Genomic DNA, 27,746 nt, shown 5'->3' with positions numbered 1-27,746 from the left:
GTACAAAGCAAACTATAATCTGAGACCCAAGAATGTACAACACTTCTCAAAAAAAATAAGAAAAATATAACCTTAGAGGAAAAACTAACTTAAACCACTTAAAGGTGAACTGCCCAATATATTAGGGCTGTCAAATGATTCAAATATTTAATTGCGATGAATCACATTTTGTTCATAGTTAATACTTAATTGCAGAAAGATATAATTTTTCATCATTCATAAGTGTACCCTGGACAGATAATTTTTAAATTTGTAATACCATGACTAGACAAGTAATTTGCTTGAATGAAATATTTTTAAACATTATACTTTTTGAAACAGCACAACACGAAAAGGATATAAACACGTTTTTAAAGAGAATTAAAAAAGATACCTACAGTGTGTTGGAATTAGGGCTGGACGATATGGCCTTTTTTTAATATTGCGATATTTTAAGGCCATATCGCGATACACGATATGTATCTCTGTATTTTGCCTTAGCCTTAAATGAACACTTGATGCATATAATCACAGCAGTATGATGATTCTATGTGTCTACATTAAAACATTCTTCTTCATAATGCATTAATATATGCTACTTTAAAACTTGCATGCAGAGAAGGAAATCACAACTAAAAAAATCACTATTTTTTTCATACGGTGTTGATCTGGAAATGTTTGCCTCGGCATTTTGATGGTGTGGGTGTGTGGCACCGAACGGAGATGTTGACATGCGGAGTAAGCACTGTTCATTCTCTAGCAGGTGACTTTTCAAATGATGCTACATATTAGCAGTAATGCTACTTTTTATAGCAACGCTTTTGCCCCACACTTGACAAATTACGGTTGTTTGTTCGACATATTCCCACTTGAAGCCTAACCACCGCCAGACGATGGACCCCCTGCTGTTTTTTGGGGGAGTTAATTATTCCTTCATTTGTTACCAGATTCGCATCTTCTCTCTCTCGTATTACCACTCGCACGGCTGTGCTAGCATCACAGCTAACGTTACCCATGCTGCTACCTCTTTGCTGCGCGAGGGCGTATACGTATGTGACGTATGACGTGACAGTATGTGACGTGTGTAAGAAGGTGCGCTTGTCTGTCTGTTAGAAGGAGACACAGGAAAGAGCGAGGAGAGCCTGTAGTGTAATGCCAGCAGCTAAAAGCAACTGCGTGAGAACGTATACTCGAATATCACGATAAAGTAATTTTCTATATCGCACAGAGACAAACCCGCGATATATCGCGTATATCGATATATCGCCCAGCCCTAGTTGGAATCTTGCCAGATTTTCTATTTTGTAGGAATACAGAATTGGTATTCCTTCTTTAGGAGCACTTGCACTTGGAAGAGAGGAGATGCACTTCCATGTTTAGATTGCAGTTTTACGGATTAGTAACACATAATGTGGATTGTTATAATCCACATTATTTTTCTATATGAATAAATGTTTTTGATATTCTGTTCTTTACCTGTTGTACAATTTAGTATTATTAGTAGTTTATTTTGGACATGTTAAACAAAAGCAAAATAAAAAAAATCAACAAAAGGAAATCATTTTGATAACATTACAGTAAGGTACAGATATATCAATCAATCAATCAATCAATGTTTATTTATATAGCCCTAAATCACAAGTGTCTCAAAGGGCTGTACAAGCCACAACGACATCCTCGGTACAGAGCCCACATACGGGCAAGGAAAACTCACCCCAGTGGGACGTCAATGTGGATGACTATGAGAAACCTTGGAGAGGACCGCAAATGTGGGTAACCCCCCCCCCCCCCCCCCCCCCTCTAGGGGAGACCGAAAGCAATGGATGTCGAGTGGGTCTGACATAATATTGTGAAAGTCCAACACATCAGCGAAAGTCCAGTCCATAGTGGGGCCAGCAGGAACCATCCCGAGCGGAGACGGGTCAGCAGCGTAGAGATGTCCCCATCTGATGGACAGGCTAGCGGTCCACCCCGGGTTGGGAGCAGAGTAGAAAAGAAAAGAAAAGAAACGGCAGATCAACTGGTCTAAAAAGGGAGTCTATTTAAAGGCTAGAGTATACAAATGAGTTTTAAGATGAGACTTAAATGCTTCTACTGAGGTAGCATCTCTAACTTTTACTGGGAGGGCATTCCATAGTATTGGTGCCCGAATAGAAAACGCTCTATAGCCCGCAGACTTTTTTTGGGCTCTGGGAATCACTAATAAGCCGGAGTTCTTTGAACGCAGATTTCTTGCCGGGACATATGGTACAATACAATCGGCAAGATAGGCAGGAGCTTGACCGTGTAGTATTTTATACGTAAGTAGTAAAACCTTAAAGTCGCATCTTAGGTGCACAGGAAGCCAGTGCAAGTGAGCCAGTATAGGCGTAATATGATCAAACTTTCTTGTTTTTGTCAAAAGTCTAGCAGCCGCATTTTGTACCATCTGTAATATTTTAATGCTAGACATAGGGAGGCCCGAAAATAAAACGTGACAGTAATCGAGACGAGATGTAACGAACGCATGGATAATGATCTCAGCATCGCTTGTGGACAAAATGGGACGAATTTTAGCGATATTACGGAGATGAAAGAAGGCCGTTTTAGTAACACTCTCAATGTGCGACTCAAATGAGAGAGTTGGGTCGAAGATAATACCCAGATTCTTTACCGAGTCGCCTTGTTTAATTGTTTGGTTGTCAAATGTTAAGGTGGTATTATTAAATAGATGTCGGTGTTGAGCAGGACCGATAATCAGCATTTCCGTTTTCTTAGCGTTGAGTTGCAAAAAGTTAGCGGACATCCATTGTTTAATTTCATTAAGACATCCGGCGTGTTGGTCAGCTTTAGGGGCATGTAGAGTTGGGTGTCATCAGCATAACAGTTAAAGCTAACACCGTATTTGCGTATGATGTCACCTAGCGGCAGCATGTAAATACTAAAGAGTGCAGGGCCAAGAACCGAACCCTGGGGAACTCCGCACGTTACCTTAACATAGTCCGAGGTCACATTGTTATGGGAGACACACTGCATCCTGTCAGTAAGATAAGAGTTACACCAAGACAAGGCTAAGTCTGTCATCCCAATACGCGTTTTGATACGCTCTAATAAAATATTATGATCAACAGTATCGGAAGCGGCGCTAAGATCAAGAAGCAGCAACATAGATGAAGCATCAGAATCCATCGTTAGCAATAGATCATTAGTCATTTTTGCGAGGGCTGTCTCCGTAGAGTGATTTGCCCTGAAACCGGACTGAAAAGGTTCACAGAGATTGTTCGACGCTAAGTGTTCATTTAGCTGCTGTGCTACAATTTTTTCGAGGATTTTCGAGATAAACGGAAGGTGGGACACCGGCCGGTAGTTTACCAGGAGATCAGGATCGAGGTTAGTTCTTTTGAGTAGAGGATGAATAACCGCTTTTTTGAATGCTAGGGGAACAGTGCCAGAGGAAAGTGATAAGTTTATAATATTTAACACTGATGGACCTAGTAATACAAAAAGCTCCTTGATAAGTTTCCCAGGAATTGGGTCAAGTAAACATGTTGTTTGTTTTGTCCCATTTACACATTTTGACAATTCCTCCAATGTTATTTCATCAAAGAGAGAGAAACTATTTTGGAGGGCAGTGTCCGTCGTATATACAGTCGTATCTGTGTTAATAGAACTCAGTTGTAGCTGAGATGCATTGTCTTTAATCTCCTTTCTAATGACTTCAATTTTCTTATTAAAGAAATTCATAAAGTCATCTGCTGAGTGGCTGGAGCTACTGGAAGGAGTCCCTTGTTGGGTTAGCGATGCTACTGTACTAAACAGAAATTTAGGATAATTTTTTGTTGAGGTGGATGAGATTTGAGTAATATTTAGCTTTAGCTGAGGTAAGCATGCGTTTATAAGTTATTAAACTATCACACCATGCTTGATGGAAAACCTCAAGTTTAGTCGCACGCCATTTGCGTTCCAGCTTTCTACATGATAATTTCTGGGCTTTAGTTTCTTCTGTAAACCATGGGGTACGCCTTTAAGGGGCCCTTTTTAGCTTTAGCGGTGCTACACTATCAATGGTGTCGCGCAGGGCATCATTAAAGTTGTTAGTGAGGTTATCAATAGAGCCCACATAATTTGGGAATGGTGCCATTACCGAAGGCAGTAGGTCAGTAAGAGTCGTCGTTGTGGCAGCATTAATGTTGCGGCTGCTATAGTAGTTATTATTATTATTATTAGTTTGTTGACAATGAGTCAGAACTTCGAATTTTATAAGGTAATGATCGGACATTACTTTAGTGTACGGGAGTATCGTAACTTTAGAGATGGTGACACCCCTGACAAGCACTAGATCTATCGTATTACCGTTGCGATGCGTGGGTTCATTTATTATTTGTGTAAGACCACAGCTATCAATTATAGTCTGGAGCGCCACACATGGAGGGTCCGATGGGGTATTCATATGGATATTAAAGTCCCCCATTATGATTATATTGTCGGCGTGCGTCACTAGATCGGCAACAAACTCTGAGAATTCACTGATGAAGTCCCAATAGGGCCCAGGGGGGCGGTAGATAACAGCCAGGTGGAGAGGCAGCGGTGTGACAAACCTCAAAGTGAGCACCTCAAACGAGTTATATTTATTATTTAGGTTAGGTGTAAGATTATAGTTTTCATTGTATATTAGTGCGACACCCCCTCCCCTTTTAAGAGGTCGGGCAACATGTGTATTGGTATAGCCAGGAGGAGATGCCTCATTTAGCGCAAAAAAATCGTCTGGTTTGAGCCAGGTCTCAGCGAGACCAACGACGTCAAGTTTGTTATCTCTAATGACTTCATTAACTAATAACGTTTTGGAAGATAATGATCTTATGTTTAAAAAGCCCATATTATAGGTAGTGGGCTGTTTTGAGGATTGTTTGTTGAAATTATCCGAAGTAGCAATATTAATAAGGTTGTGTTTATTATGCGTATTGCACTTTAAATAGTTTCGACCATATCTAGGAATTGATACGACGGGGATATTCAGATTGTTTGCTTGATGTTGCGATAAACTGAACGCATCATAGTTAGCTACCTCAGTACAATGTATGTCTGCCTCTGACACGGTCACAAAAGAAAAAACATTATGTGAGTTGTGTTTTATTCTAAGAGAATTGCTATGTGTGCAGGGATTATCCAGCCTGACGCCGGCTAGTTCTAGTTTAAATGGCTTCTTACCCGGAGACTCCACGCTTCTTTGGTTAGCTTTTCTCTTTGTTGTTAGCCCCGCTCGGCAACCCCGCTTCTGCTTCCGCTCGCACCGCTTATGTCGTCTCCATTGACGGTCACCGCTAGCACTTGACTCCGCTGCTACAAAGGCCGCTCGATGTAGCGCACAAAGTATTCCCATGCTAGCGAGGAGGTCCACCGTACATGCGAAACAGATATTTCACAATGTAAACACATACAAAATAAAAACAATACATAATGGTTAGGTTTTTTCATATCCAAAAAGGAGAAGGAAAAAGTGAAACTAATTTACTCCCACCCCTTTTTGATAAATCAAATAACTAGCTTTCTTATCATCATCATTATTATTACATATATTGTCTTATTACAATATATTATCAATAATATTTTACCCACTTTACTAATTTTTCTTTGGCACAATCATACAGTACAATATACACATACTGTATATAGTCACATGAATACAAGTAATAATTGATGGTAACACCAACCAATACAAGTAAATAACTACCCAAATAATTAGAATAATAATAATAATAATGTAAACACTTTGTGATTGTTAGAAACCCTCATTCTTGTACATATTGAAAATAATGTCTTTGTATCATTGTTTTAAACAAAATCAAGGTTGGACATTCTTTTAATTCCGCATTCAAACTGTTCCATAGTTTAACCCCAAATATTGAAACACAAAGGGATTGTATTGTGCGTACATTCCTAATTTTATGATTGAAATGACCTTTTAAATTATAACTCCCTTCCCTTTCAGTGAAAAACGTTTGCACATTTCCAGGCAGTGAATTATTTATTGCTTTATATGTAATTTGTACAGTTTGTAACTCCACAAGATCTTTAAATTTCAGTAGTTTTGAGTGTAAGAAAAATGTATTTGTGTGATCCCTGCATCCTGCCTTATGAATGACCCTTATTGCTTTCTTCTGCAGGGTGATGAGTGGATCTAGTGTGCTTATGTAATTATTGTCCCAAACTTCTGCACAGTAGTGCAAGTTAATGGCATTCATATATCTGCATGACAATGTTTTAACCTTCTCTAGCTCCTTAATAATAAAATGTAATATTCAGCCTGTTAAACATTCTGCAATTGCGGACTATCAATCAGAACAGGTTATAAAAGAATATACCATAGCGATGGTAATATTGTGTAGTGAACTGTAATTACCTGATGTAGGCTGCAGAGGGCAGTGGCGACCATGCCTGCAGTATTAAACCTAGTCTCAGTGGTAGTGAAGAAGAAGACGAGATTGTTCATAGACAGTCTTCCTTCGTCATGTTGCCGCTGCCATAACAATACACTTAATTTCAATGTGCCAGAAAATATTTATTTAGATAGAAATATCACAGAATAACATGATTGTATTGTAAGACCATTGTTCATTGTTTTGTTGGTTAGACCGGATGTGAAGCGTAGCGCTATTATTGTGAAGCCGCCCCGGATGTGTGTGATTGGTATAAAAAAAGACTTGACATGTTTTGAAAAAAATCTCAGATAAAAGTAACTTTAAATTTCCTCTCTTTGTATCTGCTGAGCGTATATTCCATCTTACTAAAGCAGTTCAAGTAATAGTCTACATTTTATGTTTTCAATGCACTTAACTGTAATCCAAACATGGACGTGGAGCTTCTCCTCAATCCAAGCAGCAATGCACGCTCAGCGTTCGCTCCAATCATGTTGTTTCACAGCAATTGAAGGTAGAATTGTCTTCTCTTGTCCGGAGAAAGACTTGTAATGGCTTTAGATCTGAGATTTCCATAAGGTCCTCCTGTCTTTGTGCAGTTCTGCTAGCTATTTATATACGGGCCGAGGGTCAAAATCATTAATCGTGTGTTAAAAAAAATTAGCGCCGCATTTTAGGTTTATCCTGAAATATTACCTGCAAGCCAAATGCACTCAAAACCGGTCAATAGCAGCCACAAACATGTCCCCCGCAGATAAAAAATATTATTAACCTTGTTGATAATGGCTACTTGTATACTGCAGCCAGTGGTTACTTATTTTGCATCCTACAATATATGTTATGTGTACAGGAGGAAGGAGACGGCACAGACAGCAGGGACGTCGTTTTAGCTCTAGGTTTATTTATGTATACAACAATTAGGGTTGTAACGGTACGTGCATTTGTATTGAACCGTTTCGGTACGGGGGCTTCGGTTCGGTTCGGAGGTGTACCGAACGAGTTTCCACACGAACATATTAAGTAGCCGCCAAAGCTAACGTCTTAACAAGCTGCTCCGCTTCTACTGCCTATGTCTCTGTCAGCACTCCGCAGCACCCAGCATTGTCCCACCCACACAACCATCTGATTGGTTACACACAAAGCGGTAACAGCCAATCAGCAGTGCATATTCAGAGCGCATGGAGTCAGTGCTCGTCATGATGAGGATGTAGGTGTCTAGCAGGTAAGCATAATGCTGCGGACTCTCCCCAAATTATAATAAACACCTCCCAGTCAACTACTAGTAACTTTACTATGAGCCCCTTGACGTTCTAGAAATATAAACTGCAGCTCAGCTCGCTCGCAGTCCTGGCTTGAGGTGAAGGCTAATTTGCTTTTAGCGTAACGTTAGCTCATTTTGCGGTGTGTGTGTGTGTGTGTGTGTGTGTGTGTGTGTGTGTGTGTGTGTGTGTGTGTGTGTGTGTGTGTGTGTGTGTGTGTGTGTGTGTGTGTGTGTGTGTTACGGACAGCAAAGCCCTGTCTGTCTGTTATTTCGCTTTACCTTTTTCTGTGTTGATTGAGCTGTGTTGAAGCAGCAAAAAATGACATTAAGTTAAATGAAGAGTTTCCTGAAGCTGTCTCTGATAGTTGATATAATAATGTAACTGCATCATTAAGCCTACATGAACTCCATGGTGTTCAGGGAGGAATATTCTCTCCTATTGCTATTGTATTCCTCAAAAAGTGCAGTTATCCTTTAAGGGTGCCTAAGTGTTTCATGTCTCGATAACCAGTGTTGAGAGTACTCAGATTATTTTTTTTGTACATAGTAATGTAACATGTTGCGTATTTTTTATAAAGTAATTAGTTAGCCATTACTCTGTCAAAGCAGTTTTCGTTCATTTCGTTCACTAGCTGCTACTAATTCGCTAACAGAACTGAACAACATAAACAGATGAGATTAGTGATTAAGTCGCTACAGGGAGCAATATAGGTTCTCAAGCAAATTGGTGTATGTGTAAATAAAGCTGTAGTCACTCAGAAATAGCCAAATGCAGTCGCTGACCAAAGCATTGCATCACTCGACACCGTAGTCGCCATAATTTTTTGAAAATGTTGTTGTGTGACGTTATTTTGCGTCAGAGAAGCCTACGTAAACACGGAACAGGTTGAAAGCAGATAATGGCCTGAGCTGTGCCCGTCAGGTGCAGAGAAGAACAAACGGCCGTAACAAAGACAGCAACAAAAAATATTGGTATAGGTGGCATTGTCTCAAATATATCTCTCTCTAAAATATACCGGTACAAATCGTAATACCGGTATACCACCCAGCCCTGGACCTCAGGCTTGCTACAGCTTTCTCTGTTAGTCGCGGACATCGAGTGACAGAAGTATAGAGCCTCTAAACACGAGTCTCCAGCAGTGGCGATTTTCCTAAAACTGCAAGGGAAGCTCAGTTTCCCCTAAAATATAAAACAAAAGTGACAAAATGTGTACTTTTGTGTTTACATATACATGATTAAAAATATGTGCTACAAATTCAACTTCAGCTTTTGTTCAGAATCAGCTAATTTCCCGACCATTGACGCGACTTTCTTTTTATTCATTCTGGTAGACCGTGTTGGAGCTGAGCGTCCATTGACTTTAATAGGGGAGCATAGAGTAGGTAATTCCACTGCAACGAAACTAGACAATCATTGGATAAATGCTCAGCTTTGTCCTGCACATGGACGCCCAGAATCTGGAAGTGAATGAGAAGTGGGTTCGTCCTTGACTCAACTGGACACCGGGCTTCCGCATGATGTTTGAATGAGCTGGCAGAGTGTGAATCCTTTTTTGATTGACAGCAAAATAAGCTAATCAGCAATCTTGCAATATAAACCACTGACAGACCATTGTTTAACTTTCATTCCGTTGTTCTGTGTTGATATGAAACATTTCACAATCCTGTAAATGACATTTTCTTTGTAAAATCTAGCATCTTTATATATTTTATCTGTCGTTGAGACTGTATTTGTGTTTAGAGAGTAGCTGAAAATGAGCTTCCCCTACTTGAAAGACCAGCAGCTGCCACTGGTCTCCAATAACACCAGAAAAAGATGCTACATTGGTTTGTTTTTAATTTTTTTTTAAATCACTAAAAGGATTGGAGAAGTGTCTCGAAACTTGAACAACAGCAACAAATGTAAGAAAAAATATAAGAAAAATATATGTTAATGGTAAGTAATAACACAGATGTTTTTAACTGTATTTATTCCATTTGTTTATATTTTTATAGAAAATATATGCATCATTGTGGTTGATGCAAATTTCATATTGACATGGTCATATTGACCACGCCCCTAGCCACGCCACCACAAATAAATCGGCAAACTGGGGTAAACCCTGCAACGCTTCTCCATGTATGCAGCTTCAAATTGTGGGTTTGTCATACATCCGACCTCAAATTGCCTCCAAAACATGCATACATTACTATTTTTGTTTCCCTTCAGTGTATCCCTCGCCTATTATGAGTAGACTACATATCCATAAAATACACAAAAGAACATCACCACAAAGTTAACCTGAGAGGTGTCCTATTATGCACAATTAATTTTTCTGACCTATTTGTTCCTTCTGTTGCGTATTTGAGATCTGCAAAAGTCCCGAAAATTTGAGATCAAACCGTGGAAGCATTGCAGAGATCTATAACACAATCTTGCTTTCCTTTGTATTTCTGCCATACGAGCCGTTTGGAATTTGCCAAACCTGTGACGTTTTTGCACCAAAGACGTCAGTGGTATACATTTACTTAGAGTGCTTTGCGCGGGTCCGCTACTGTAGTCCCACTTAGTCGTAATTAAGCTCCTTCAATTTTGGTTTCCTCTCGTTTAAAGTTAAAGTCCCAACGATAGTCACACACACACTAGGTGTGGTGAAATTTGTCCTCTGCATTTGCCCCATCCCCTTGTTCCACCCGCTGGGAGGTGAGAGGAGCAGTGAGCAGCAGCGGGGGCCGCGATCGGGAATCATTTGGTGATTTAACCCCCAATTCCAACCTTTGATGCTGAGTGCCGAGCAGGGAGGCAATGGGTCCCATTTTTATAGTGTTTGGTATGACTCGGCCGGGGTTTGAACTCACGACCTTCCAGTCTCAGGACGGACACTCTAACCACAAGGCCACTGAGCAGATGTGGGGCAGACTGGCTCGCACATGCACACGCATCCTCCGCTGTTCCCATTTCTAATACCAAGTAGTGTATAGTTCTAACTTTCATCTGTCATTAGACTCGCTATAGAAGTCCGAAGAACTACAACATGGCTGACGGGGAGAAGACGCTGTCGAAGTGGAGGCATGTGAATAGAACCACACACAAAACAGCGCATCCTGAAGAGACCGTCAGGAAGCATCTTAAAAACTAGTCTGTAAAACGTAATCTGTGCGGAATTCTGAGCAAAGAACCACCATTACATGTTATGTAGAAGACACAGAATGTGTTATGAATATAGAAAATAAATCATAGTATGACCCCTTTAACCAATTTCATGAAAACCGATAACAGTTCAAATCGCAAGCTCTTAACGAGGCTGTTTGCAAACTTTGTGCAGCTGCCTAAAGGGCGCTAACTTTTCGAAGTGTTGTAAGCATAGAATACAATACATCTTTGTTCACCAAGACAGACCACTAAAATACAGAAAAACATGTAACAGTCAATACGAAGAGAGGTTAGGTAAACATAGGAATGAAAGTACAGAAACGTTAAGATCTAAAAAGAGTAGAGAAGTTGAGGTCAAACGTGTGGATTTGTTTACTCTGCATTGAGAATGGCAATGGCATTCGAAATAAAACACTTTTAAAAAGGACCTTTGGCCGGTGGTGCTCTATAGTGCGTCCCTGACTCCATAAGCTCAAACTGACAGCACAGAGCATGTGAGTTGTCTGCCAACAATCCTCTGAGCTTTCCTCCTCATCCTGTCAGTGTAAATATGGGCCAGAGGCTTCTGGGGTTGTCCCAAAAGTTTACCAGCATTTTTTTCAATTCTGTGTAGTTTGTTTACACTTACAACTCAAGTGACCAAACCAAGCACAGAGATGAAATGTTAAAACCAGTGGTGTGCCGTCAGGGCCAGCAAATCCTTCTCTGCTGGCCTAACATAACCAGAAATCATGATCATGATTAAAGATATAAGTATTTTTTTATTTACTATCCCTAAATATCTAAAAGTATTCAAATGCTCTTCATGTCATGTTATGCTCCTTCCAGCGCTGTTGTTTTTAGGTTAGAGTTTCTATCCAATCAGAATTCAGCTAGCTTATGTTGCCATGCTGTACCAAATCTGCTGGAGGCCTTCAGAATCAACAATGCGGGCGTCCGTGCACTGTAAGTGAACGGGGACATACAGTTGATAGACAGTTGCGATAGCCAATCAGATCACGAGTTGTTGTCAGTAAGGCCTTCTAGCTGGCCTAAGGCAGATACATATTGAGATTTTATGAGCTAGGTAACATTAGAACGCCATTACCCAGCATGCCACAGTAGTGAAGTGCATGCGCAGTAGCCCCGTTTAGGTTGTTGAATGTAGACACGCAGCGGGATGTTTTTGATGAGCACACTGTGGAGTAAACTTTAAGAACTCAGCCAACACGCCTTGTCTGCATCTCTTATGATTAGAAAAGACAACACATGTATTTGCAAGGCCATTTTCAAGAAGGTTATCTAAAGAGAAATTACATCTTGTGAGAAGATGTTTTAATTGCTGATGCGGGTTTATTGATTTTTAAATGTGCCAGATAATAACCTTGTTTTGTACACTGTTGGTGGTGATTCAATGCCCAGTAAATGTGTTTCTGTATAGTATTTCTCCAGCAATGGTCATGTGGTGACATCAATGATGGTATTTTGAGAGGTAATCATTGAAGTCGGACATCACTGAAGGCCTAGGTGGGAATCGCACGGCCCGCCACTGGTTAAAACACTCCAAATGTTTGTCTTAAAGCATTATGCCCCTGCTTTGAGTACTTAAAATACACCCTACGTAACACATAAGCACACTCAGTTGTGTTTGTTGTCAGTTAATGACAGCTATTTGTCAAAGTTTAGCTTCTAACATCAGCTATCATTGAATGTATATTTTATTGTAACAACAACGTGAATGCGAATTGTTGGTTGTTTCTCTTGAAAAATGTAAACATTTAAAAATATTCATGGTTTTTTTGGGGGGAATTTTTGCTCATCATTTACAATCCTTATGTAAGACAAGAACACCTATGTTTTCTTATTCTTTATGCATTATAACTGGTAAATAAACGTTTGCAAAAGTCAGGTAACAATGGAGTCAATATATTAACCGCACCAGACTTTGATTTGCAGATATATACGTTGTGAAATGAGTTATTTTCACAGAAATATTTTATAAATGTTTATTCACATACCTTAATTGTTTCCAAACGGTGTCTGTAACATGGCATTAAAATCAAATCAAACTAAACAAAAGTCATCTTCCTGGACCCACTAGCTGTGGAAGCTCGCTCTGCAATCACCTGAACAGACTCAATAACACTACTGTGACGTTTTGGGGAATTTACTGAGGAATATGTGAAACTGGAACAATACAAAAAGAATGCCATTGTAAGTTAATAATACTAATGCAGACATTTGTAAAAATATTAGCATATTAGCTAATGCTAATGATGCTAGGGGGTGTTTGGTATTAAAAAAAAAAAAATGTTTTTTTTTAATAAAGAAATACAATCATGTGTGCTTACGGACTGTATCCCTGCAGACTGTATTGATTTATATTGATATATAATGTATATATTGTGTTTTTAATGTTGATTTAATTAAAAAAAAAAAAAAAGTATTTATTTTTTTTATTTCTTGTGCGGCCGCGGCCCGGTACCAATTGGTCCACGGACCGGTACCGGGCCGCGGCCAGGTGGTTGGGGACCACTGTACGAGGGGGTGACCTCAAAAATGGGGCGTGGCCTAAATCCACTACTGTTCAGCAGGTTAGTGGGGGATGATGTCACACACAGTGGGTGTGGGATAATCCGAATTTTAAAACCAAAAGTAAGTATCTGTCATATTCAGCCGCCATTTTGTTTTGTAGGGTTTTTTTTTAAGAAATCCGCCATTTTTTTAAAGCCCCCCCCTCTACTTCTGGTTCAAAGCTTGAAACAGCACACTGCAAAAAGTCAGGGTTCAAAAACAAGGAAAAAAAATACAAAAATGAGGGGTATTTTATTTGAACTAAGCAAAATTATTATCTGCCAATAGAACAAGAAAATTTGGCTTGTCAAGACTTTCCAAAACAAGTAAAATACCGTATTTTTCGGATTATAAGTCGCTCCGGCCGAAAATGCATAATAAAGAAGGAAAACAACATATATACGTCACACTCTAATATAAGTCACATTTTTTGGGGAAATGTATTTGATAAAATCCAACACCAACAATAGACATTTGAAAGGCAATTTAAAATAAATAAAGAATAGTGAACAACAGGCTGAATAAGTGTACGTTATATGACGCATAAATAACCAACTGAGAATGTGCCTGGTATGTTAACATAACATATTATGGTAAGAGTCATTCAAATAACTATAACATATAGAACATGCTATACGTTTACCAAACAATCTGTCACTCCTGATCGCTAAATCCGATTAAATCTTCTTCCTCGTTGTCGCTCCTGGTATGCGCCGCTAGCGTCCTTTCTTTCTGCTGCTCGATCACCGTTTTCTGCTGCATATTTCACTACGTCCAGCTTGTAATCTGCAGTATATGATTTCCTTTTTGGTGCCAATTTTGTTCAGCCCTTCCCTTTATAATTTACCGCCAATGTAGAAATTATTCATTTTAATAGCTACGGCAGTAGCATATAGCATATAGCAGTTAGCATTCCATGACCCACAATGCACTTCTGCCATGACCCTCCCCGCCGAATTCTTATTGGTTGATGTGTGCGTGACGATTGCTGACATTTTGCTGTGTCTCTTCCGTGAATGAGATAAATAATGTTATTTGATATATTACGGTAATGTGTTAATAATTTCACACATAAATCTCTCCGGAGTATACGTCGCACCCACGGCCAAACTATGAAAAAATCTGCGATTTATAATCCGAAAAATACGGTAAGTATATTTTCACTAATAACAACTGCACTTAATAACAAAGAGACCTTTTTGCTCAATATGTTGAAAAATATTCTTAAATTAAGTAAATGCTAGTGCCATTATCTTGACATTATGATATGCGCTTGGCATTACATTTCTTGAAACCAGCAAACTTATACTAAAAACTAATTTATTGTTCTTAATGGAAAGGTAACAAGGCAACCGCTTGTTACTCTCGGGGTCTACTAGCTGCTCAGGCAAATCATATTGTCTAAAAATAAATTTTTCCATCGATAACATGACATCATCGCGCCAAGTATGTGCTCTTTCAGTCAATTAGTGCGCATATACAGCCCGGCCCTCGGCCAAATTTTTTTCTATTGTAATTTTGAATAATTTATCTGAATGTGCATGAACTCTTTCTGTTCAAAATTGTTTGAAATGTCACATGTTAAATGTTTAAATAGTCAGTTTACTGTGCTGTGCCAACTGTACTACTATATGAGTACGTGTTTTCTATTGTTTCATTGAAAATAAAACAGCAAAGTCCATTTGGCTGTCATCTGTTTTCATTATGAGACACAATTGTGTCAAAGTCATGATTTTTTTTTTCATGTTTGAAATAAGAACTTATTACTTTAAAAAAATTAGTTTTATACTTGTGAGTGTTAATGACACTGCTTTGCAACAGTTGATATTCTAGTTTCAAGCATGTTTAACTCAATATGGGTCATAAAATCACAGCAACGAGCCGTTATATCTTACTGAGATCATTTAGGACCAAAACCCTTAAAACAAGTAAAACACTCTAACATAAAATCTGCTTAGTGAGAAGAATTATCTTATCAGACAGAAAATAAGCAAATATCACCCTTATTTGAGATATTTAATCTTACTTAGATTTCAGTTTTTGCAGTGCAGGAAACACTTTTACCCCCGCCCTCTGCCGTCTGGCAATCCCCACCGCCATTCTGTTGCTGCTCTGTCGGGCAGCGAAATAGCGCAGACTTTTACGAGATCTCGCGACATCCACACGTAATCATCTGATAAGGGAAGTTGTAATAAAGCGAACCACACAAAGTTGATTCTGTCCTTCCTGAGAAGCAGAATATAATAAACTTGGTCCTGTCTTGAAAACAACTTAATTTTTCGTTGCAAGTAGGGATGGGCGATACCACACTTTTAGGATTCGATACGATACCGATACTTTTTCTTGCATTTTCATCGATACCGATACCGATACCATTAATTTCTTATTGGCAATTTTTGTCAGTCAAAAATATTATTACTATTATTATTTAAGACAAATCACAAGACAAATACAGACCATTTATACCACATGTATTATGGTCAATATATAATAAAAGTAAAATTAAAATAAATAACATAAATATGAAAAATAAATTAAATATTATATATAATAATAATTCGATATTAGGGCTTTCCAATTAACTGTCAAATCCGAATCGCAAGAAGCTGCAGTTATTTTTTAAAGTTTGTGATGTAATTAGCAATTAATGAAATATGAAATAGGCTAATGTTTTCGAAATGTAAGAAATCATGTTACAGATTAAAACCAAAATCACATTCAATCATATATTTCAAGATTTTCTTGGAAAAAAATAAAACTGTAATGCAAAGATGAAGAATCTCCAAATTGTATCTCTTTCTTATCTTGTTTTAAATACTCAAGCAATTTTCAACTAACAGTAAATTCCCCTGTGTGGAAATTATTTGAATTTAGGATAATCATTTAAACAAAAATAATCAGTAAAAAAATAAAATAAACAATGCCTGACACTGGATATGCCTGGCTGCAACGCTGTCGGCTGGCTGTGTGTGTGTTGCACGTTGACGACGCTCATTCGCTGTCTCCTGTGACGTGACTGGGCCAGCTCTATACTCTGCCATGTACAGGGGTGTCCCAGCACATAGTAAGTTAAGTAAGTCATCAAAAACATCTGAAAGTGATGCTTGCACCCCCCACACGCCGTTTTTTGGTTTATATCGATACTTTTTTCAGAAAAGTGATGCCAAATGAGTAGCGTGTGAGTATCGATATATTGATACCACAGGATCGATACGCACATCCCTAGTAGCAAGCAACAATACAACATTAACACCCTCCCTGGCGAGCTGTTCTATCCCGGTCCCCATATCAGCTTATATGTGACACATGCCCCCATGTCCCCATTAAGCTGCCCGGGATATGCCTGTACATTATTCTTTAATTTTGGACCTCCAGAATCAGCATTCCCTCATGACTTCATGTCTGTTGCCGCCTATTAGTATACAATCCACTTTGAAGAGTATTTTAGTTTGAAAGTAAACCGGATACTTTATTTTGTGTTTTTGCAAGACTTTCTGTCCAACACAAGCAGATTTGAGCTATATTGAACGGATTTGTTGCGGCGTCCAGAAAAAATAGAAACTCTGCTTGTGACGCTCGGGTCGCATTACTGGGCGTGTTCCCAAGATGCAGAAGGCCGAGGTGGCAGCGGGCAATTTTAAAGTATTTAATGTGGAGATTTACAATAACAAAAAGCGAGAGCTGGGAAATGCTCTGGAAGCATAAGGAGGCTACAAAAATGAACTGAATGCTGGAACAAAGAACAAACTTACTGCGCAAGACCTGGGCCTGTGAAGCGTCCACAAGAAGGACATCTGTACAAAACAAGTCCCGACCCAGAAATGGTGTCTCCAGCTCAACTTAAATTACCAAAAGAAAACGGGTGAGGGGAAAAGTGCTCAAAGGCAGGCGTAAAGCTCCTGCCAGAAAGAAGAAAACAGGAACTGAAAACCACAAAATAAGAGCGCAAGACAGGAACTAAAACTACACACAGAAAAATACCAAGAAATTCAGGATAAGGCATGATCTGATACAACACTGCGTATATTTAGCGTTTGAATGCGGAACGCAAACGGCATTTGGGTGACGTTCCGCGGGCAATTGACACATTGACTTGAATAAAAACAGAAAGAGTTCAATGGCACGTGTTTGCCGGTCCGCAACCGTCTGCATTTAGTGGAAATTCGGGGTTAGGCATTCACTCAGCTGCACCCGCTGAGAGCGAACTTGTCCAAAAGATGGTGCCATAGCACAAACAATAACACACCCTTTAAGTGCATTGCAAGTGTTTAATGAAAGGTATTTGGTTTATGGCTGTCAGCGAAGAAAAATCCATAAATTAGCTGCACCGTTTTATAAGCCGCAGGGTTCAAATTGTAGTAAACAAGTAGCGGCTTAAAGTCCGCAATTTTCGGTAATCATAATCCTAACGAAGGGTTCAAAAAAGAAGTTGCCGCAGACGAGTGTCTTGTTGTGTCTTTCTCTCCATCTCCAGGTGTAAGTTGGATGTCACAGATGAACAACCTTGATTTATGGCTGCAAACTGTGAGAGGCATGATTTATACGATTTAGCCGATTATTACAAATTAAAATGTAAAATAAAACATATGTGTTCTTATCTCTCATAAGGATTGTGAATTATTGTGAAATTCCCCATAAAAGTGCAGTTCCCCTTTAAACCACCAATGATAACATAAGCTAGCTGGTGATGTTATTGTTATATATTTTTGTTTGAAAATTTGAACTTCGAGCAAGTTGCGAACAGCTCCTTTAAAATGGGGCACATGTCAAAAACAAAAAATGGCGTGAGACCAGCACATGTCATGAATTATTTCAATGAACACTAATGCAACAAACCTGGCTAAGCATTTTTTAAAATATTTGTTATTACTTATTTTTAAAACACATTTCCCTTTTATAACTACACCAAGGGAAAAGCACAATGATGTATTGCAATTTTACCAGTAACAACAAAACACCTTAAGCAAAACACACAAACAAAAAAAAAACATTGCAACTTCCAATGGAATTTTGGCCATCTAAAAAAAGCCCACAAAACCCTGGCATTAAATTGACAGCAATTTATCTGCCTCAAAATCTCAAATCAATAATTTCATTTCCATTATAGTCAGCATCTTTTTATACCTAAAAAAAAAAAAAAAAAAAAAGTTTAAAGTGTTTTTACAGTGTTGTGTGTCTGACATGTCTGTTTGCTCTGAGGTAAAAAAAAAAAAAGAAAAAAAAAAAAAGACAGAAGCAGAGCATCCTGTTTGATGAAAATGTGTGTATAGCTGCCCTTTTAAAAACACAGAAGGAGAATGCTGACATTTACAACACATTAAAAAGCTGAAATCCTCCTGTAGTACACATACAGATACATGATTTTCATCGAATTGTGTCAATATTATTATTGGGGTCAGATTTAACGATAATGTACTGTCAAAGATAACAGTACGGCATATCGGCATGCGTCTCATACATAACATTAGGGATATATATTGTAAGTCTAAACATATGAAGTTGGTAGAGTGGCTGTGCCAGCAATCGGAGTGTTGCTGGTTACTGGGGTTCAATTCCCACCTTCTACCTTCCTAGTCACGTCCGTTGTGTCCTTGGGCAAGACACTTCACCCTTTGCCTCTGATGGCTGCTGGTTAGCGCCTTGCATGGCAGCTCCCGCCATCAGTGTGTGAATGTGTGTGTGAATGGGTGAATGTGGAAATACTGTCAAAGCGCTTTGAGTACCTTGAAGGTAGAAAAGCGCTATACAAGTATAACCCATTATTTATTATATACATAAACGCACACACACACACACACATATATATATATATATATATATATATATATATATATATATATATATATATATATATATATATATGTATATATATATATATAAATACTGTACATATATATATATATATATATATATATATATATATATATATATATATATATATATATATATATATATATATATATATATATATATATATTTAAGTAAAATTAAATATATATATATACATACTTTTCAAACCCCGGCCGAGTCATACCAAAGACTATAAAAATGGGACCCATTACTAGGGATGATACTCGAAACCGGTTTTCCCGGTTGTTTGATAAGAAAAGAACCGAGTCCTCGGACTCGAATCCCTTTTTGAGAACCGGTACCCGTTATCGAGACCACTATAGTAAAGGAAAAGAGTTGATTCTTTATTCGAATCCCGTCCCGACCAGAAATGCTCCGTGGGACATCACAAGAAATTACGTCACGTACCTCAGTCATTAGGCGCAGATAGCGAAAGCAGGAAAACAATGGGCGGGAAAAAGCGCTCCAAGGTGTAATAAAGTTAAAAACAAAAGGTATAATCCATCGAATAACTTTACTGAGAGATTTTAGCAGGGTAAAACACATGACGGACACTTTTACGACCAACCGGAAACAGTGCAAAAATGTCAAAGCATCATAACAAACAGTTATGTCAAATAGCAGCAGAAGTGCACTTTTTGGACAGCTGTATTATTTTCAGTTTTGTGCCCAAGGGACTGATTTTATTTAACACTATATTATTATTTATACACCTATAGTGATCACAGAGACAGGTTGTTTTTGTGTTACTGTATATATTTGTTCCTCTGAAAAATCCCACTTAATATACTTTGGGTAACAACAGTCAATATTTATTTATTTATTAGATTTTATTTTTTTATTATATAATAAAAGTGAGCTTTTGTTAAACCAAATATTGTGTGTTTTTTTCCATATACAACAACCTATCTGGACTCGATAAGAGAATCGATAAGGAATCGGTTCGATAAGAGGATTCGATAATAGGCTCGAACTCGATAATTTCTTATCAAACATCATCCCTACCCATTACCACCCTGCTTGGCACTCAGCATCAAGGGTTGGAATTGGGGGTTAAATCACCAAAAATGATTCCCGGGCACGGCACCGCTGCTGCCCACTGCTCCCCTCACCTCCCAGGGGGTGAACAAGGGGATGGGTCAAATGCAAAGGACAAATTTCACCACACCTAGTGTGTGTGTGACAATCATTGGTAATTTAACTTTAACTTTATTACCACTGTATTGAATATGCTGAGCCACAGACGTACTGTAAGTTGGCGCCATCCAGTGGCGTGCGGTGAGGTTCATGTCAGGTGAGGCACTGACTTCATCACAGTCAGATTTACAAACATATGAACCCTAAAGAGTATCTTATTCACCATTTGATTGGCAGCAGTTAACGGGTTATGTTTAAAAGCTCATACCAGCATTCTTCCCTGCTTGGCACTCAGCATCAAAGGTTGGAATTGGGGGTTAAATCACCAACAATTATTCCCAGGCACGGCGCCGCTGCTGCCCACTGCTCCCCTCACCTCCTAGGGGGTGAACAAGGGGATGGGTCAAATGCAGAGGACAAATTTCACCACACCTAGTGTGTGTGTGACAATCATTGGTATACTTAACTTTAACTTTACACTTACAAACTGTAGCACACAAAAAAGCACATTTAATAAAAAAAACGTTATTATGGTCTTACCTTTACTTATAAGTGCGGGAGCAGTGGTGTTCATGTTGGAAGAGTTGTGAATGAATGCAATATGAAATCCGCGCTTCAGTCTGCAGGTGTACCTAATGTTGTGTCCCTGTTCACGGCTCCTCCGGCGCGCAGCGCGAGCATTGTTGTTTTTGCACTTTTTGGCTTCTTGTTAAATGACTTTTTTGGGGTGGATTCGGTCTTGCACGTGGAGGGTTTGGGTGTGGGCTTTGGTTGGTGTGGCGCTCCCGTCGGGCGGTGCATTCTGCGGCGGAGGTGCTTGGCACCAGGAGGCGGGGTTATGAGACGAGCCTCCAGTTTTATGATCGCTCAGCACAATAAATACGTTACACACATACAGTTGTTGACAAAATACACTGTACATTATATACCTCAGCTAACTAAACTATGGAAATGTATAATATAATTCATATAGCAATACAGTCTCACTGCACAGCAGGCCAGCAGTTAGCCGAGTCATTGCGCACAATCCATGTTGAGGCACAAATCAGTGACGAGCCTCAACTGGCTGCTGATCACCGCAGCGTCTCTTCTCAGTATTTGAACGGCAAATGTGAAAATAAAAATAAAAATAATCTAAAACTGGTGAAGTTAAATGGAAAATAACTTTAGTATAATCACTGGATACATATAACAATTTAATTTTTTTTTTTTCTTTTTACTTTTTTTTTCTTTCCATGATGGCAGGTGAGGCCGTGCCTCCCCTGGAAAACATGATTATCGTTAATGTGATTTTACGTCATCTTTCCTTCAACTTACTTGCTTTTGAATCAAGCCGAGACACGCCTATCACTCAGACGGCGATGCTGTGTCTGCGGGCAGTATGATGAAAAAGAAACATATTAATTGGCGCATATCGGCATGCGCCTCATCTGAACCTCTGACCAAATGATGACTTCACATGCACTGTGGTCATGTTTTTACAATTTAGCTCACAATTAAGACATATTTTTTTAGAACCCATCCAAAGCGAGCCTGTCAGCTGGCGGCTGCAGCAACAGTGATAGCACTGTTTACAGCAATGCAGAAATGTAACGGTATAATGATCAACCGTGGTAAAATTCAAGACGGTTAGTAATACCATTGAAATTTTTTATTAAAAAGTAAAGATGTGTTTTTAAATAATCTTGAAGGCCACACGTTGAATAGCCCATCTCATAAAAAAGAGAGGACCTAAAATGGAACCCGGAGGAACACTACTAGTATAAATAACAAAATAAGTTTAACGAAAGACTACTGACTGCATCTGAAGTAAACAAACTACAGCAACACTTTACTTACACAAATTACATAAATACTTCAGTTATGTAAATCACAAGTTTGGACCCTAGTGTTCTTTTCTCCTTTTATTTATAAACACATACGTACCTATGAAAAAGACAAGATAATGAATTCAAATTCAAACAAAAAGCAGTATTTATAGTACCAGCCCTTCTTTTCGACAGTGTATATTAGGCCAGTGTTTTTTAACCACAGGGCTATGTCCAATTTGTTGGTTCCGCGAGCACCCCCGAGATTTTCGCCAAAAATATCTGTTTCTCACCTGTGACTTTTTTTAATCCAAACAAAATAATTTATCATTCTTTTTTTGGCCCCAAATCTTCATTAGGGTTTTGTTTTCTTCAAATGTCTTTGCAACATTGTTGACATCCATGCTCTCGCTGTAAAGACGTGAACGGCTCTTTCACAGTAGCAGAGTTGCTACAATTTCATTAGTCGCAATGGAGAATTATATCGTACGATGGACATGTTTATGTCGTACTACAATTTATTTTGTAATATCGCTCAGCACAAGATGTTTTTGTCCTGATTTTAAATATATTGTACACATACTGCAATTTTACATGTGTTGTATCACTATATTGATTCACTGATGTGTTATAATAACATAAAGTCAGCTTAATGCAAATCAAAACACACCCAGAAGTGATGAGATGTTTTTGTCCTGATTTTAAATATATTGTACACATACTGCAATTTTACATGTGTTGTATCACTATATTGATTCACTGATGTGTTATAATAACTTAAAGTCAGCTTAATGCAAATCAAAACACACCCAGAAGTGATGAGGTTTCTCCATAGCTTGTCTAATAAATAGATGCACATCAAGCTAAAATCAAAAAAGGATTTTCTATGCTAAAATAAGACAGTATTACTGTAATACTTACACAAACTATCAACACATATTTAAGTTAATTGTGAAAATTTGACACTACAGTATTAGTTTTATATAATTCTTGCTATCTTCAATAAAGGTGGGGATCTTTGGGCACACGATTCGATTACGATTCAAGGGCTACGATTTCATTATAAATTGTTTTTTTTATACCATATTTATTTATCATATGGTATATTGTTAATATATTGTATATTATTGTTACCTATTATACTTGTATTATACTTATCCATCCATTTTCTACCACTTGTCCCTCTCGAGGTTTGCGTAGGGTGCTGGAGCCTATCTCGGCTGCATTATATATATTTTTTTCATAGTATATATATATATATATATATATATATATATATATATATATATATATATATATATATATATATATATATATATATATATATATATATATATATATATATATATATACACTACCGTTCAAAAGTTTGGGGTCACCCAAACAATTTTGTGGAATAGCCTTAATTTCTAAGAACAAGAATAGACTGTCGAGTTTCAGATGAAAGTTCTCTTTTTCTGGCCATTTTGAGCGTTTAATGGACCCCATATATATATATATATATATATATATATATATATATATATATATATATATATATATATATATATATATATATATATATATATATATACCCCAAAAGGGACAAGTGGTAGAAAATGGATGGATATATATATATATATATATATATATATATATATATATATATATATATATATATATATATATATATATATATATATATATATATATATATATATATATATATATATATATATATATATATATATACATATATATTAGGGCTGCAACAACTAATCGATTAAATCGATTAAAATCGATTTTAAAAATAGTTGGCGATTAATTTAGTCATTGATTCGTTGGATCTATGCTGATCTATGCGCAGAGGCAATTATTATTATTTTTAAGTATTTTTTGTTGTTTTTTTGTTTTTGTTTTTTATAAACCTTTATTTATAAACTGCAACATGTACAAACAGCTCAGAAACTATAATCAAAACAAGTATGGTGCCAGAATGCTGTTTTTTTTTCAATAAAATACTGCAAAGTATAGAAATGCAGTTTGTCTCTTTTATCCGATTATTAATCGATAACTCGAAGTAATAATCGACAGATTAATCAATCATCAAATTAATCGTTAGTTGCAGCCCTAATACATGAATATATATATATATATATATATATATATATATATATATATATATATATATATATATATATATATATACAAACATGTGTGTATGTATATGCATATATATATATATATATATATATATATATATATATATATATATATATATATATATATATATATATATATATATATGATAAATGAATAAATGGGTTATACTTGTATAGCGCTTTTCTACCTTCAAGGTACTCAAAGCGCTTTGACAGTATTTCCACATTCACCCATTCACACACACATTCACACACTGATGGCGGGAGCTGCCATGCAAGGCGCTAACCAGCAGCCATCAGGAGCAAGGGTGAAGTGTCTTGCCCAAGGACACAACGGACGTGACTAGGAAGGTAGAAGGTGGGAATTGAACCCCAGTAACCAGCAACCCTCCGATTACTGGCCCGGCCACTCTACCAACTTCGCCACGCCGTCCCCTTGCATATATATGTGTATATATATATATGTATATATATATATATATATATATATATATATATATATATATATGTATATACATATATATTCATATATGCATATACATCCCAACACACATATCTATAAACAATTAACTGTCTCCATTAAACCTCCTCCCGGGGGATCCCGGGAGGAGGTTTAATGGAGCTGGACAAAGTGGCTGAGGAGAGGGAAGTCTGGGCTTCCCTGCTTAGGCTGCTGCCCCCGCGACCCGACCTCGGATAAGCGGAAGAAGATGGATGGAAACCTGCACATACATACATATATATACTGTACATATACATCCTTGTTTTAATTTTTTGCCTTCTAAAATCACAGAATATTCAGACACTTTGGCCCCAGTTGCCATAAGCCGGTCCCAAATGGGACCCATTACCTCCCTTACTCAGCATTACGGGTTGGAACTGGGGGTTAAATCACCAGAATGATTCCCGAGCGCGGCCACCGCTGCCACTCACTGCTCCCCTCACCTCCCAGGGGGTGGAACAAGAGGATGGGTCAAATGCAGAGGGTAATTTTACCGCAGCTAGTGTGTGTGTGACTATCAGTAGTTCTTTAACTTTAACTTCTATAGTTTCCTCTTCTTTGCCGGGTTACTCTCCGTTGTAATGTGGTTCCAGTAAGACTTTTGGTGAAATGTACAAAACATTTATTCTTATGGTATATCCTCCTTCCTCCTCCTCCTTGTGTGTCTTCACTAGATCTTGCATTTTAGAACTGTCTTTATTACTTTATTTAACATAGGTAAATAATCGATACTTGAAAATCCATCCATCGATTCAGCATCGTCTATGGTCCAATCATGATGCATCGGAGAATAGATAATTTTCCCCACCACTATTCTCCAAGTATCGTGACAGAGTGAGACTACTTTTTCGCCATGGTTACATATGCATGAGCTGCATGACGATAGTCGTGTTGCTCTAAGTCAAGCACAAGAAGAGGGCGAGGCAACTTGCAGGCATACAGTATACAAATATTGATTAACGCGATTAAAAATATGACTAATACTCAACGCAAAACCTGTGTATAATCATTCCACCGTGGAATAATAATAGCTGAAATAAATCAATAAGGCCCCTTCATGACATTACTGTACAAACCCATAAAGAGGGTAAGCGAACATCACTTTTAACAGGAATAATGAATAAATGTATGTATAAACTCGGATGATTTTGTTCTAATGATGACACATCTACCAATTTTTAAAGCAATTACTAAAATCAGCATTTTTATGGTTTCTGCAAAAATTGCAGAAAAAAACAATTAAAGATACAAATATACTTCTTTACCGAGATGGCATCTGAGCCCTTTTGTCTAATTTGTGCTTGCTGTATCAGCCTGCGTATGCGTGGGCAGAGTAGGCAGCCTGATGGCTCATGCTGGGTACTGGCAATTAGCCCGTCGTTCATAGATTGATTTGTCTGTAAAATGGAGGTCGCGTTGTGAGGCGTCAGGGTGTTTCGACCTCGAGGCTGCTGCCCATGGTCAGTTTTTTTTCTTTTTTTGACATGGTTTATGAGCTATCTAGCCTGTCCTCCCCTGGCGTGTAAGCGTGTGGGCTGATGTGTGTGCAAGCACATCTGAGGCATTTTTGTACGACACCAGATCACTATTAGAGCACCAACAGGGGAATGGAAGCAACTTGCAGCATAATGGCTGTCTGCCATCAACCGGTGATACTACTTGACAACCTCAACATATAATTAGTGCAGCACTCTTCTATCTAGACTTTTGTCAAGGCATTAGAAAATACTCAGTGGCCTAGTGCAGTGTTTTTCAAACTTTTTTGAGCCAAGGCACATTTTTTGCATTGAAAAAATCCAGAGGCTCACCACTGGCAGAAATCATTAAAAAACTAAACTCAGTTGACAGTAAAAAGTCGTTGTCGCAATTGTTGGATATGACTTAAAACCATAACCAGCCATGCATCACTATAGCTCTTGTCTCAAAGTAGGTGTACTGTCACGACCTGTCACATCACGCCGTGACTTATTATGAGTTTGTTGCTGATTTCCTGTGTGTAGTGTTTTAGTTCTTGTCTTGCGCTCTTATTTTTGGGGGCTTTTTCTCTTTTTTTTGGTATTTTCCTGTAGCAGTTTCATGTCTTTCTTTGAGCGATATTTTCCCACATCTACTTTGTTTTAGCAATCAAGAAAATTTCAGTTGTTTTTATCCTTCTTTGTGGGGACATTGTTGATTGTCATGTCATGTTTGGATGTACATTGTGGACGCCATCTTTGCTCCACAGTAAGTCTGTGCTGTCGTCCAGCATTCTGTTTTTGTATACTTTGCAGCCAGTTCAGTTTTAGTTTTAGCCTTCCCTAAGCTTCAATGCCTTTTCTTAGGGGCACTCACCTTTTATTTATTTTTAGTTTAAGCATTAGACATATTTTTACATGCACACTGCCTCCCGCTGTTTCCGACATCTACAAAGCAATTAGGCTGCCACCTACTGATATGGAAGAGTATTACACGGTTACTCTGCCGAGCTCTAGACAGCACAGACACTCAACAACAACACATACTTTGCAGACTATAATTACTGGTTTGCAAACAATATTTTTAACCCAAATAGGTGAAATTAGATCATCTCCCACGGCACACCAGACGGTATTTCACGGCACAGTAGTGTGCCACTGCACAGTGGTTGAAAAACACTGACCTAGTGGTTAGAGTTTCCGCCCTGAGATCGGTAGGTTGTGAGTTAAAAACCCCGGCCGAATCATACCAAAGACTATAAAAATGAGACCCATTACCTCCCTGCTTGGCACTCAGCATCAAGGGTTGGAATTGGGGGTTAAATCACCAAAAATTATTCCCGGGCGTGGCCACTGCTGCTGCTCACTGCTCCCCTCACCTCCCAGGGGGTGATCAAGGGTGATGGGTCAAATGCAGAGAATAATTTCGACACACCTCGTGCGTGTGTGACAATCATTGGTACTTTAACTTTAACTTTTAAATGGCACAGTTTGTGGGGTGTTTTGGACCGAAGGCTCGACGCATGCATACAG

At 38.2% G+C, this 27,746-nt stretch overlaps 1 protein-coding gene across 1 annotated transcript in view; it reads left to right on the top strand.

Moving 5' to 3' along the window:
* opcml (opioid binding protein/cell adhesion molecule-like) overlaps window positions 1-27,746 on the top strand; it is a 460,670-nt gene that overhangs the window by 79,121 nt on the left and 353,803 nt on the right. The gene's annotated exons all lie outside the window — the stretch shown is intronic.

The sequence above is a fragment of the Entelurus aequoreus genome, linkage group LG05 (assembly GCF_033978785.1).
Source record: "Entelurus aequoreus isolate RoL-2023_Sb linkage group LG05, RoL_Eaeq_v1.1, whole genome shotgun sequence".
NCBI lineage: Eukaryota > Metazoa > Chordata > Actinopteri > Syngnathiformes > Syngnathidae > Entelurus > Entelurus aequoreus.
Note: the sequence above shows the minus strand (reverse complement) of the source record. Positions and strands in the feature narration are given on the sequence as shown.